The sequence below is a fragment of the Choloepus didactylus genome, chromosome 10, assembly GCF_015220235.1.
Source record: "Choloepus didactylus isolate mChoDid1 chromosome 10, mChoDid1.pri, whole genome shotgun sequence".
NCBI classification, from domain to species: Eukaryota; Metazoa; Chordata; class Mammalia; order Pilosa; family Megalonychidae; genus Choloepus; species Choloepus didactylus.
The window spans coordinates 12,955,654-12,967,882 of NC_051316.1; the positions used below are offsets into that span (position 1 = coordinate 12,955,654).

A 12,229-nucleotide genomic window follows, 5' to 3' on the forward strand; every position below is an offset into this window, starting at 1 on the left:
AATTCTTAAGCATTCATTCCCAGGGCTATGTGCCTGGGTATGTGTTTGGGAGTAGCTCTTGACAGTGAGTTAAAACTCGTTATTCCGTTGTGCTGTTTCCACTGTGTGGTCTGTGATCCATCTGCATCAACACCTGGGCTGCTCTTCAGATATTCCCAAGTAGCACTGCACTCACTGAAGTAGAATCTCAGAGATGCTATCATATGAATGAGCTACATTTAGGAAGATCTTTAAGATACCCTAGAGGAGGAAATACTCACACAGCATTGCTCAAGTTTGTAACTCGCTTTATGTGACTGTTAGCAGCCTTTGACTTAAGAACATTATAATAGAAGATTGGTAAGTACCTTATAACAATGAAAGTGATAATTGTAAGAATATCCAGGTTTCTGTTATTGGTAGGTTTGCATTTCTTTGCAAAGTCTATATTGAATTTCTTAGCAAGAATTTGGATGTTTGATGTATGGTGTGGTTAGAATATGCCAAAGAAATGATTGGCTAGAAGGTATCAAATTTTAGTTGCCTAGTAACTATTTAACACTTAATTTTGATAAAGATTCTTTAATAGGTCTTTTCAGTTATTCTGGTTGTTGTTTAAAACCTGTTAGTGGTTAACTCTTCCCAATCTCCATTTTGCCTTACCAAAAGATTGGGGACAGGTAAAATTTCTTCCCAAATTGGTTTAGAGAATAGAGAATTTTGCAGCATGTCTAATAGCCTTACTGTCAGCTTTGCCTTAAGCATTTTACCATTTTTAATCCTTCTTCCGCATTTTAAATACAATTTGTTTGATTAAAATTGCAACTTGTATGGAATAGTTCACTTAAAAACTTATAAAACTCCTCCCTGCATCTTTAATCCATTTTTATTTTTTCGTATTTCACTGCCATTTCCTTTATAGTGCTTACTACAATATATAGTTATTAGTTAGTGGACATAGTGGTCTCTGTTGTAAGTTTCATGAGATCCTACTGCTTTGTTCATCACTGTGTCCCTTCCTAGTGCCTATTGTTGCTTGGGATGCAGTTGGTGCTAATTAAGTATTTTCTTTGACCAAATAAATGTGTTGCAGGCATACATATATGTGACCTAGAGTGATTATTTCTCCAGAAAATATTTTTAGTATGAATATAGACACATCAGGCTACTCATTTTAAGGAACTGTTTTACTTTTTAACTTTGGCCCTAGCACTCTGATGTTTCCCCCCACCTCCCTTAGGTTACAAAATTAAGAGTTTCAAAATAATATGCAATCAGTTGCCTATGATCCGTTCTAGTGGTTCCACAGTTTTCCCAATACAGAAATAATCCTGTGATCATTCTTTGGTAAGAATTCACATTAAAATAAAGAAAGAATACATTAACATGACTGATGTCTTGTCAGAAATTCTAAAACCTCCTTCCAGATAGTTAAAGTCCTTAAGCCTTTTTGACCCTAGACCAGAATGCTAGATCCTTTTTTAATTTTAATTAGCTTAATTAACTTTACTAATTAACTTTAGTTAATTAACTTTAGTAGCCTCCAGGGTTAATTAACGTTAGTAGCCTTCAGGGACTGATGCACGTTCCTTCTTACTACTCAAAACAGGTAATTTTTCTAGGATTTTTTTGTCCCTGCTAGACCCTGGAATGCATTCTTAGAGCCAGGGGAAATGCTGCTTTACTGCTTCTTTGAGGATTCTGAGCAGTTACGCTGTGTACAAAGATTTGGTTAAAATGAACATTTAGTTATGTGGAGTACAGAGTTGCTAGTATCACTCTACATCATCATGAAAGAAGAGTTGCTGAGTTAATAGATTTGTTTATTTTGTTTTTCTGGGTTCTTTGGTGGTGCTAAATTAAGCTCAATATCCTTTGTTTTCTCCACCCTGCCCCCCCTTAATACACCAAAGCTTGCTAACCTTATTTCTTTTTTGATGGGGAGAAGCTGCTTTACTTCTCCCTTTGGGAAAAGTGTATTTTCTCTGGCATATCCTGTTTTTTCTGCCCTTTCTAGTTAGATAGAGAAGTGATAAAGTTGGGTTGTTTAATAAAGAAGGCACAATATTAGGATTTATTTCATTAGAACTGGTGTTCAGTTATTCTAATGCTTTATTTGGACCTTTCCTCTTGTCTAGTTTCTAGTTGGGGCATCTTAAACCCATTACCCACTGTGGTTCATGTGTGGTCTTTTTTTTTTTTTTTTTTTTCCCTTACCATATCCAGTTTACAATACTCTGTCCTGTTTTCATTAAGGCGAATGAAGCAGTCTTGAGCTCTGTTCTGGAGATGCAGAACAGTACTTACATATTAATATTTTGTCCAGACTGAGTGATCCTGCATGCCAGCACTAATTAGGACCTTCTATTTGTATTAATATAAAGTAATTCACTTCTTAATTGTCAGCTGTTTTCTCTTTGAGATTTGTTGTCTGTATCAGGTAGCCATGCCCTAGATCACAACTTGAGTTTTTTATTAAGGACCATGAAAAAGGTTTCCACCTCCAAAACATTGGATCACGTTTATTAAATAGGCCTCATACAAAGTCCTTACCATCTAGTAGTAGTAGTTGGCACATAAAAATTACTTCTCTCTTGTCCTTTTACGTCCTTGCCTAGCATTCTACCCTCTAGTCAGGTTGTGCATCCTTTTAGGGGGCCTGATTTCATGTTATCATAAATAAAGTAATCTGAGTAAATTAATTTAAGCATCCTCAGATATTTTTAAATTGTGCACTGATTTCAATAAAGGTACTCTTAATGTTAACTCCTGAAAGTGCAAAATTTCATTTCTTGCAGTTTGCAGATCATCTGTTGCAAGTTGACCACCTTGAAATCCTGCTAAAGAATCAAGGGCCCAGTGCTCACCACTACCCCATCCTCTCCATTGTAGTGATCTGATAACCGAGAGATGCTCTTTAAACGCTTTCCTTCCATATTCAGTTTTCCCATTCCTCCTTCCTGACTCTCAAAATATGTTCCCATCCATTCATTCATTCATCAAATATATATTTTATCTTGTCATCCCCTTTTTCACTCTGCCATCCAGCCCTCCTCTTTCCTTCACTTAACTAGTATTCCTTGGGAGTTAGAGTGGGGTAGGACAGGATTGTTTGTCAGGCATTTTGGGCTTAGTACACAGGTACTTGGGCTAATTTGCTCTCCAGGTGAAAAGGAAGTAAAGGAAACATTCTAGCTGTAGTCACATGGAGAAAGAACATCACAGTTGTTCCAGGCTCACCTTAGGGTTTTGATAATTTTCTAATAGTTGTTATGGCCAGAGTACCTAGAACTTACCTGCTTTGTGGGCCTTATAATTGTTAAAATCAGATAAGTAATGCCACTTAAATTATCTGTAATTTATCAGCACAGTGAAATACATTGATTTTTTCTTTCTCTAACACAGCTGTGAAGATATAATGAGCATTAACTGTGTCAAAAGCCAGAAGTCTACCAGTACTTTTCATATAGATTTTTTAATTTGTTTATAATACATTTTTAAAAAGGCAATTCAAATCAAACCTTAATAGGGTCTCTAAAACATTTCTGAGAAATGTAGTTGGAAAACTACTGAAATAGCTGGTTTCTTGTGACTCTATGATCATTTCAATTTGTATGTCTCTGTTCAGAATGCCAGAAAATAGGAAAACTGCTCTTGTACCCTCACAATATAAAATTATAGGATTTTAAGCTCTGTTGGGAGTTTAATCCTAGGAAAAAATAATTCTATGGAATGATTTATTTTCTTAAAAGTTTCCTTATGACTAAAATTAAGTAGTAAATGTAGACTTCTTTTTGTGTAAACTTTATTTTTAAATTTTTTATTGAGATTGTTCACACACCATACAACTATCCAAAGATCCAAAGTGTACAGTCAATTGCCCATGGTACCATCATACAGCTGTGCATCCATCAACACATTTTTTTTTCAATTTTTAGAAAATCTTCATTACTCCAGAAAAGAAGTAAAGACAAAAAAAAGGAAACTCAGATCCTCCCATACCCCTAACCACGCCCCCCTCGATTATTGATTCAGTTTTGGTATGTACATTTGTTATTGTTGATGAAAGAATGTTAAAATACTACTAACTGAAGTATATAGTTTGCAATAGGTATATATATTTTCCCTATATGCCTCTCTATTATTAACTTCTAGTTATAGTGTCATACATTTGTTCTAGTTTGTGAGAGAGATTTCTAACATTTGTATAGTTAATTGCAAGATTAACTATACAAGAGTCCACCACAAGATTCACTGTTTCATACATTCCCATCTTTTAACCTCCAGCTTTCCTTCTGGTGACATGAGTGACTCTGAGCTTACTCTTTCTACCACCTTCACACATCTTTCAGCACTCTTAGTTATTCACACAACATGCTACCATCACCACTGTCCATTTCCAAACATTTAAGTTCACACTAGTTGAACATATTCTGCTCATAATAAGCAACAGCTCCCCATTCTTTAGCCTCATTCTATATTCTGGTAACTTATATTTCGTGTCTATGAGTTTACATATTATAATCAGTTTATATCAGTGAGACCCTGCAATACTTGCCTTTATGTTTCTGTCTTATTTCACTCAATATAGTGCCCTCAGGGTTTCTTCATCAACCCTTTTCTTTTAAGATGGTTTTGTTCACACACCATACATTCCGTCGCAAGTAAACAATCGTTGTTTCCCTTTTAATCACGTATTTATGTATTCAGCACCATCGCCACCATCTATATAAGGACATCTCCATTTCTTCCACAAAGACAGAGGAAGAGTCAAAGAAGGCAGAGAGGCAAAAGAAAAAGAAAAGAGACAGAGAGAAAAACAATCAAATAAACAAAAAACAAAACTCGATAGCTAGAAAATGACGAAAGGAAAGATAACATTAACCTAAAGTAGAATAAAGAGTCAGACAACATCACCATGCCAGGAGTCCCATACCCTTCCCCTGTTACCCCCCCATATGCATTTAGCTTTGGTATATTGCCTTTGTTATATTAAAGGAAGCATAATACAGTGTTTCTGTTAGTTATAGTCTCTAGTTTGCATTGATTTTATTTTCTCCCCAGTCCCACCCTATTTTTAACACCTTGCAATGTTGACATTCATTTGTTCTACCTCATGTAAAAGCATATTTGTACCTTTTATTACAATCGTTGAGCACCCTAGGTTTCCCCGAGTTACACAGTCCCAGTCTTTATCGTTCATCCTTTGTTCTGGTGTCCCACATGGTCCCAGCCTTCCTCTTTCTACCATATTCACAGTCACCTTTGTTCAGTGTACTTACATTGCTGTGCTACTATCTCCCAAAATTGTTTTCCAAACCTCTCACTCCTGTCTTTTCCTTTCTGTCTGCAGTGCTTCCTTTAGTGTTTCCTGTAGAGCAGGTATTTTGTTCACAAACTCTGTCATTTTCTGTCAGAGAATATTTTAAGCTGTCCCTCATATTTGAAGGATAGTTTTGCCGGATATAGTATTCTTGGTTGGTGGTTTTTCTCTTTCAGTATCTTAAGTATATCACCCCACTTTCTTCTTGCCTCCATGGTTTCTGTTGACAAATTGGCACATAGTCTTATCAAGCTTCCTTTGTATGTGATGGATTGCTTTTCTCTTGCTGCTTTCAGGATTCTCTCTTCATCTTTGACATTCGATAGTCTGATTATGAAGTGTCTTGGCGTAGGCTTATTCAGATCTATTCTGTTTGGGGTACACTGCACTTCTTGGTTCCATAATTTTATGTCTTTCATAAGAGATGGGAAATTTTCATTGATTATTTGCTCTATTATTTCTTCTGCCGCTTTTCCCTTCTTTTCTCCTTCTGGGACACCAGCGATACGAACATTCTTGCTTTTCGTTTTGACTCTAAGTTCCCGGAGACATTGCTCGTAGTTTTCCATTCTTTTCTCTATCTGTTCTTTTGTGTGTAGCTTTTAGGTTCCTTGTTCTCCAGTTCCTGAGTGTTTTCTTCTGCCTCTTGAGATCTGCTGTTGTCTGTTTCCATTGTGTCTTTCATCTCTTGCGTTGTGCCTTTCATTTCCATAGATTCTGCCTGTTGGTTTTTCAAACTTTCAATTTCTACCTTATGTACGCCCAGTGTTTCCATAATCTGGTTCATCTCTTTCACCATATCTTCCCTAAACTTTTGAATTGACTTATTATTAGTTGTTTCAATTCCTGTATCTCAGTTGAAATGTAAGTTTGTTCCTTTGATTGGGCCATAACGTCGTTTTTCTTAGTGTAGGTTGTAGTTTTCTGTTGTCTAGGCATGTTTTCCTTGGTTACCCCAATCAGGTTTTCCCAGAGCAGAATAGGCTCAGGCCCCAGAAGGAAGACATATTCAGTATCCAGTTTCCCTGAGGGTGTGTCTTAAAAAACTGCCTCAGGTCACTGTGCTTTTCTGCCCAGCAGGTGGTACCTGTCAGCCTGTAATTCCAGACTGGTGTAAGGAGATATGGCCAGTGGCTGTTTTCCCCCAGGCTCTGGGGTCTGGTTCTGAATGGAAGGCAGGTAGTAGAGCTGGGCCCCACCCCTTTTCTCTTAGAGAAGATAGACCCCCTAGGGAGAGGTCATTAGCATTTCATCGGTCTCTCTGCCTGTGCTGTCTCCACCCTTGTCTGGGTCAGAGCACTGGGAACTGAAAATGGCTGAGATTTTCTTCACTGAGCCAAACAGGGACAGAAAGTTCCTTTCAGGGCTAGTCCGTGGTGACCCTCCGGCTCTCCAAGGTCAGTCATCACCCAAAGCCTCTGTCTGCTTGTTGGGGATTCATAGCTTGTAGTGAGTGGTTCATACTTGCTAATTAAAATCCCAGTTGGAGCTCAACTGAGCTATATCCGCTTGCTGGGAGAGAGCTCCTCTCTAACACCATGAGGCTTTGTAGCTCGGACTGTGGGGGAGGGGTCTCCTGGCTTGGATCCACAGTTTTACAGATTTTTTGCTGTGATCTTGGGCATTCTTCCCAATTCAGGTTGGTGTATGATGAGTGGATGGTCACGTTTGTCCCCCTGCAGTTATTCCGGATTGTTTACTAGTTGTTCCTGGTTTTTTATTAGTTGTTCCAGGGGGACTAACTAGTTTCTACTCCTCTCTATGCCGCCATCTTGGATCCTCTCTGTTTTTGTGTAAACATGTAACTGAAGCATAACATGTTCAGAAAGATGAGCAAATCATAAATACGCAGATCAGTGAATGTTCACAAAGTAAACACACCCGTATATCCAGCGCTACTTGAGCCTCTTCCCAGTCAGTACAATCCCTCCTATCTCCCAACAGCCATAAGTAATTTTTATCCTGCTTTCCAACATGACAGGTTAGTTCTCTGTATGTGGTTAATTTTATATAAGTGAAATCACACAGTGTGTATTCTTTGTTATCTGGCTTTTTTTTTAGCTTAGTAGGTTTATGAGATCCACCTGTGTTGTATGTAGCAACATTTCATTGCTGTCCAGTATGTCATTGTAGGACTCTATAAGATTTTCTCTTAATCCTGTACAGAAAAGGTTTAACTCAGCAGGCCTGAGATGCTCAAACCTTGTCTGTTCCCAGAAGGATCTGTTTCTGTCACTGGCCCTTGGCTGGCTCCCGGGATTCTGCTGAGTCTTTGCTAGATATATCTGCAGTAGTCTGCCCTGAGGAAACAGCCCCTCCCACCTCAAGTCTGCCCTGAGGAAACAGCCACCCCCACCTGGAGTCTGCCCTGAGGAGACAGGTACCCAGCCTCCAGCCTGCTTTGAGGAAATAGCTTCCCAACCTCCAGTCTGCCCTGAGGAGCCTTCCAGCCAAGCTCCACCTAAAGAGATTAACCTGTCAGTGCCTGCTAAACCTGTAATCACCTACCCTCAAGAAACAGCCTTCACTCCTCTGTCTGGAGAGATTAATCTTGTTTCAGGAGATGAAACTGCAATGGAATGCCCTGAGGTAAACGGCTTGAGGGATACTTCTAATTCTTTTCAAGATCCACCCCCAACACCAGTCTTTGCTTCAAGACGTATAACCAAAGTCCCAACAGGCCCCGAAGGGTGATGTACAAAGTGACTCATGAGGAACTATGCTATATGCCAAAAGAACTGCATGACTTTTCCAATTTATATAGGTAGAAATTGGGAATATGTGTTGGAATGGATATTAAAGTAATGGGATAAGGTGGAAGGAATATAAAGTTGGATCAGGCTTAGTTTATTGATATGGACCCATTAAGCAGAGATTCTGCATTCAGTGTTGTAGCTCAAGGGATTAGAAAGGTTGTTAACAGTTTGCTTGGTTGGTTAGCTGAAATGTGGATCAAAAGGTGGCCAGCATTACCTGACATCGAAATGCCAGAACTGCTGTGGTATAATGTAGAGGACGGGATTCAAAGGCTTAGAGAGATTGGAGTGTTAGAGTGGATTTATCATGGAAGACCTGTTTTCAGACCCCTGGAATGTCCATAGGACATGCCTTTTACCAGGACTGAGGAATAAATTTGTGAGACTAGCTTTATCATCCCTGAAGAGCTCTGTAGTCACCCTTCTCTGTAGGTCAGATATTACTGTGGGAACTGCTGTCGCTGAGCTGGATTCCTTAAAAACAATGGGGATAATTGGATCCCAAGTTGGCAGAAGCCATGTGGCTGCAGTTAAATCATCAAAGACAAGGTGGGCTTGGCTACCATAATGGAAAAAGGGCTCACAGCAGCAGTCAAAATAATCACTCGCAGAGACTTATGGTGTTGGCTAGTAAATCATGGAGTAACTAGCAGTAAAATTGATGGGTAGTCTACTAAATTCTTGTTAGAGCTGTATAAGCAGAAGAATTTTAGGCCAAGTGAACAGAAATCTACCATGAATTACAAAAAGAGTCAAGGACTCTTAATTAATTTCCTTGACTTGAGACAGTTTATAGACGCAGAGCCCCTTGAATGAGGGGAAGGCCAGGCATCCTTGGGGACGTACCCTGTTACACTGCCAAAAATGTATATTGTTACTCTTCCTCCCAGCCTTCCCCAGGGGGATCTATGGCCTTTTCCCATGGTATCTGTACATTGGGGAAAAGGAAATGGTCAGATATTTGGGAGATTATTAGGCACTGGTTTAGAAATGACATTAATTCCAGGAGACCCAAAACATCACTCTGGTCCACCAGTCAGAGTTTGGGCTTATGGAGGTCAGGTGATCGATGGAGTTTTAGCTCAGGTCCATCTCACAATGGGTCCAGTGGGTCCCTGGACCCATTCTGTGCTTATTTCCCCTGTACCAGAATGCATAATTGGAATAGACATACTCAGCAACTGGCAGAATCCTCACATTGGTTCCCTGACTCATGGTGTTAGGGCTATTATGGTAGGAAAGGCCTAGTGGAAGCCACTAGAACTACCTCTGCCTAGCAAAATAGTAAACTGGAAGCAATACTGGACTCTTGGAGGCATTGCAGAGATTAATGCCACTGTTAAGGACTTGAAGGATGCAGGGGTAGTTGTTCCCACCACATCCCATTCAACTCTCCTATTTGGCCTGTGCAGAAAACAGATGGGTCTTGGAGGATGACAGTGGATTATCGTAAGCTTAACCAGGTGGTGACTCCAATTGTAGCTGCTGTTCCAGATGTCGTATCATTGCTTGACCAAATCAAGACAAGCCCTGGTATCTGATATGCAACTATTGATATGGCAAATGTTTTTTTCTCAATAGCTGTTAGTAAGGACCACCAGAAAGGATTTGCATTCAGCTGGCAAGGCCAGCAGTATACCTTCACTGTACTACCTCAGGGTTATATCAACTCTCTAGCCCTATGTCATAGTATTGTCCGCAGGGATCTTGATCATTACTCCCTCCCACAAGACATCACACTGCTCCATTATATTGAGGATATCATGTTGATTGGACCTAGTGAGCAAGAAGTAGCAACTACTCTAGATTTGTTGGTAAGGTATCTGCATCACAGAGGATGGGAGAGAAATCCAACAAAAATACAGGGGCCTTCCACCTCAGTAAAGTTTCTAGTTTTCCAGTGGTGTGGGGTATGTCAAGATATCCCTTCTAAGGTGAAGGATAAGCTGTTGCATCTGGCTCCTCCCACAACCAAAAAGGAGGCACAACACCTAGTTGGGGTCTTTGGATTTTGAAGACAACACATTCCTCATTTGGGTGTGCTACTCCAGCCCATTTACTAAGTGACCAGAAAAGCTTCTAGTTTTGAGTAGGGACTAGAACAAGATGAGGCTCTGCAGCAGGTCCAGGCTGCTGTAAGCTGCTCTGCCTCTTGGACCATATGACCCAGCTGATCCAATGGTACTGGAAGTGTCAGTGGCAAATACAGATGTGGTTTGGAGACTTTGGCAGGCTCCTACTGGAGGATCATAAGGCAGGCCCTTAGGATTTTGGAGTAAAGCCTTAACCATCCTCTGCAGATAACTACTCTGCATTTGAGAAACAGCTTTTGATCTGCTATTGGGCCTTAGTAGAGACAGAACACTTAACCATGGGCCACCAAGTTACCACAAGACACGAGTTACCTATCATGAGCTGAGTGTTGTCCAACCCAACAAGCCATAAAGTTGGATGTGCACAGCACCATTCCATGATAAAATGGAAATGGTATATATGAGATAGAGCTTGAGCAGGTCCTGAAGGCACAAGTAAGTTACATGAGGAAGTGGCCCAAATGCCCATGGCCTCCACTCTTTCCACTTACCTTCTCTTTCCTAGCCCACAGCTTTGGCCTATTGGGGAGTTCCTTACAATTGGTTGACTGAGGAAGAGAAAACTTGGGCCTGTTTTACAGATTGTTCTGTATGATATGCAGGCACCACCTGAAAGTGGACAGCTGCAGCACTGCAGCCCCTTTCTGGGATGTCCCTGAAGGACAGTGGTGAGGGGAAATCCTCCCAGTGGGCAGAACGTTGAGCAGTGCACCTGGTTATTCATTTTGCTTAGAAGAAGAACTGGCCTGAGGTGCGTTTGTATACTGATTCATGGGCTGTTGCTAATCATATGGCTGGATGGTCAGGGACATGAAAGGAATATGATTGGAAAATTGGTGACAAAGGAGTCTGGGGAAGAGGTATGTGGATAGACCTTTCTGAGTGGGCAAAAAACAGGAAGATATTTGTGTCCCATGTGATAGCAAGAGGGCTGTCCTGGAGTTATTGGAGCAGTGTTCATAAGGACTCTTCCAACTCTCTAATTTTCCATTGGCAGAATCTAAGAGGAAGCCAATGGCCAGAGGAGTCTGAAAAATGTCTGTAAGCTCTCAGCCTTGGTTTGACAGAGTAAAGTGTAGAAGGGAGAGGGTTGGGCTAAAACACAGTGGATAAATAACTGGCATACTGAGATTTAGGGAAGCATTTTTAAAAATATGCTGACTTGTTTTTTGTTATTTTCACATTTTTGTGATGCATGTGATACCTTAATTTATTGACTAGTTCTAATCTTGATTTTCTTTCCTTTTTTTTTTTTTTTCCAAAGAAAATTTGTGTGTATCTTTATGCAATGAAATCTGTTATTTTGGAAAGATTTTTGTGAGAAATGTGATTGTTTTCTGTTTGTGGTATTTGGTGTTCTGTATTTTTCTGTGTCTTCAGTACAAGCAGATAGAGTTCAAATGCCACTTAGGAGATGACAAAATTTTTCTAAACCTTTAAAATCTTGTTAAGAGAAAGGCTGGAAATACTCTCCTTGAATGGGTTTTGATTTCATTTTTTTAAAGCTATGGAGATGAAACATTTTGTTATTGCCTGTCTAAAAGTGAGGGACAGTTGCTCTATCTATATTATCTACCCCTTCCACCTTTTTTGTAATTCATAGTTGCATAGAGTTAGATTAATGATAACATTTGGTACTTGATACATAAATACCATGGGTCTATCCATGGTCCTCTTATTTTATTTAAATTTTTAAAAAGCTTTTTTATTTCTTGATGTGTTGACTACCTGTTAAGCCATACTCTACCCAAATAGTGGAGCATTGACAACAATGTATATCTACCATGTCTTTTTTGCCTATCCCTTTCCCCTACTCTCCCCTCCCCATACATGAGGTAACCACAGTTGTGAATTTTGCGTTTTATCATTTACTTTATTTTTATTTTATAGTTTTACTGTTTATTATTATATACATAAGCACATATGCATATATATAATTTATTATTTAACTTTGGCTGTTTTTGAACTTATAAAAAGGTTATCCTCGGTGTAATACTCACACTCTTCTGGGACCTGCTTTTTTTCTGTTGTGCAATTTTAACACAGTTCATTTTTCCATTCTCCTGTTGAAGGGTATT

The 12,229-nt window shown here is 39.6% G+C and overlaps 1 protein-coding gene across 2 annotated transcripts in view; it reads left to right on the forward strand.

Moving 5' to 3' along the window:
- The window catches only part of MFSD14B (major facilitator superfamily domain containing 14B), a 113,567-nt gene that overhangs the window by 53,471 nt on the left and 47,867 nt on the right, over window positions 1–12,229 (forward strand). The window lies entirely within an intron of this gene.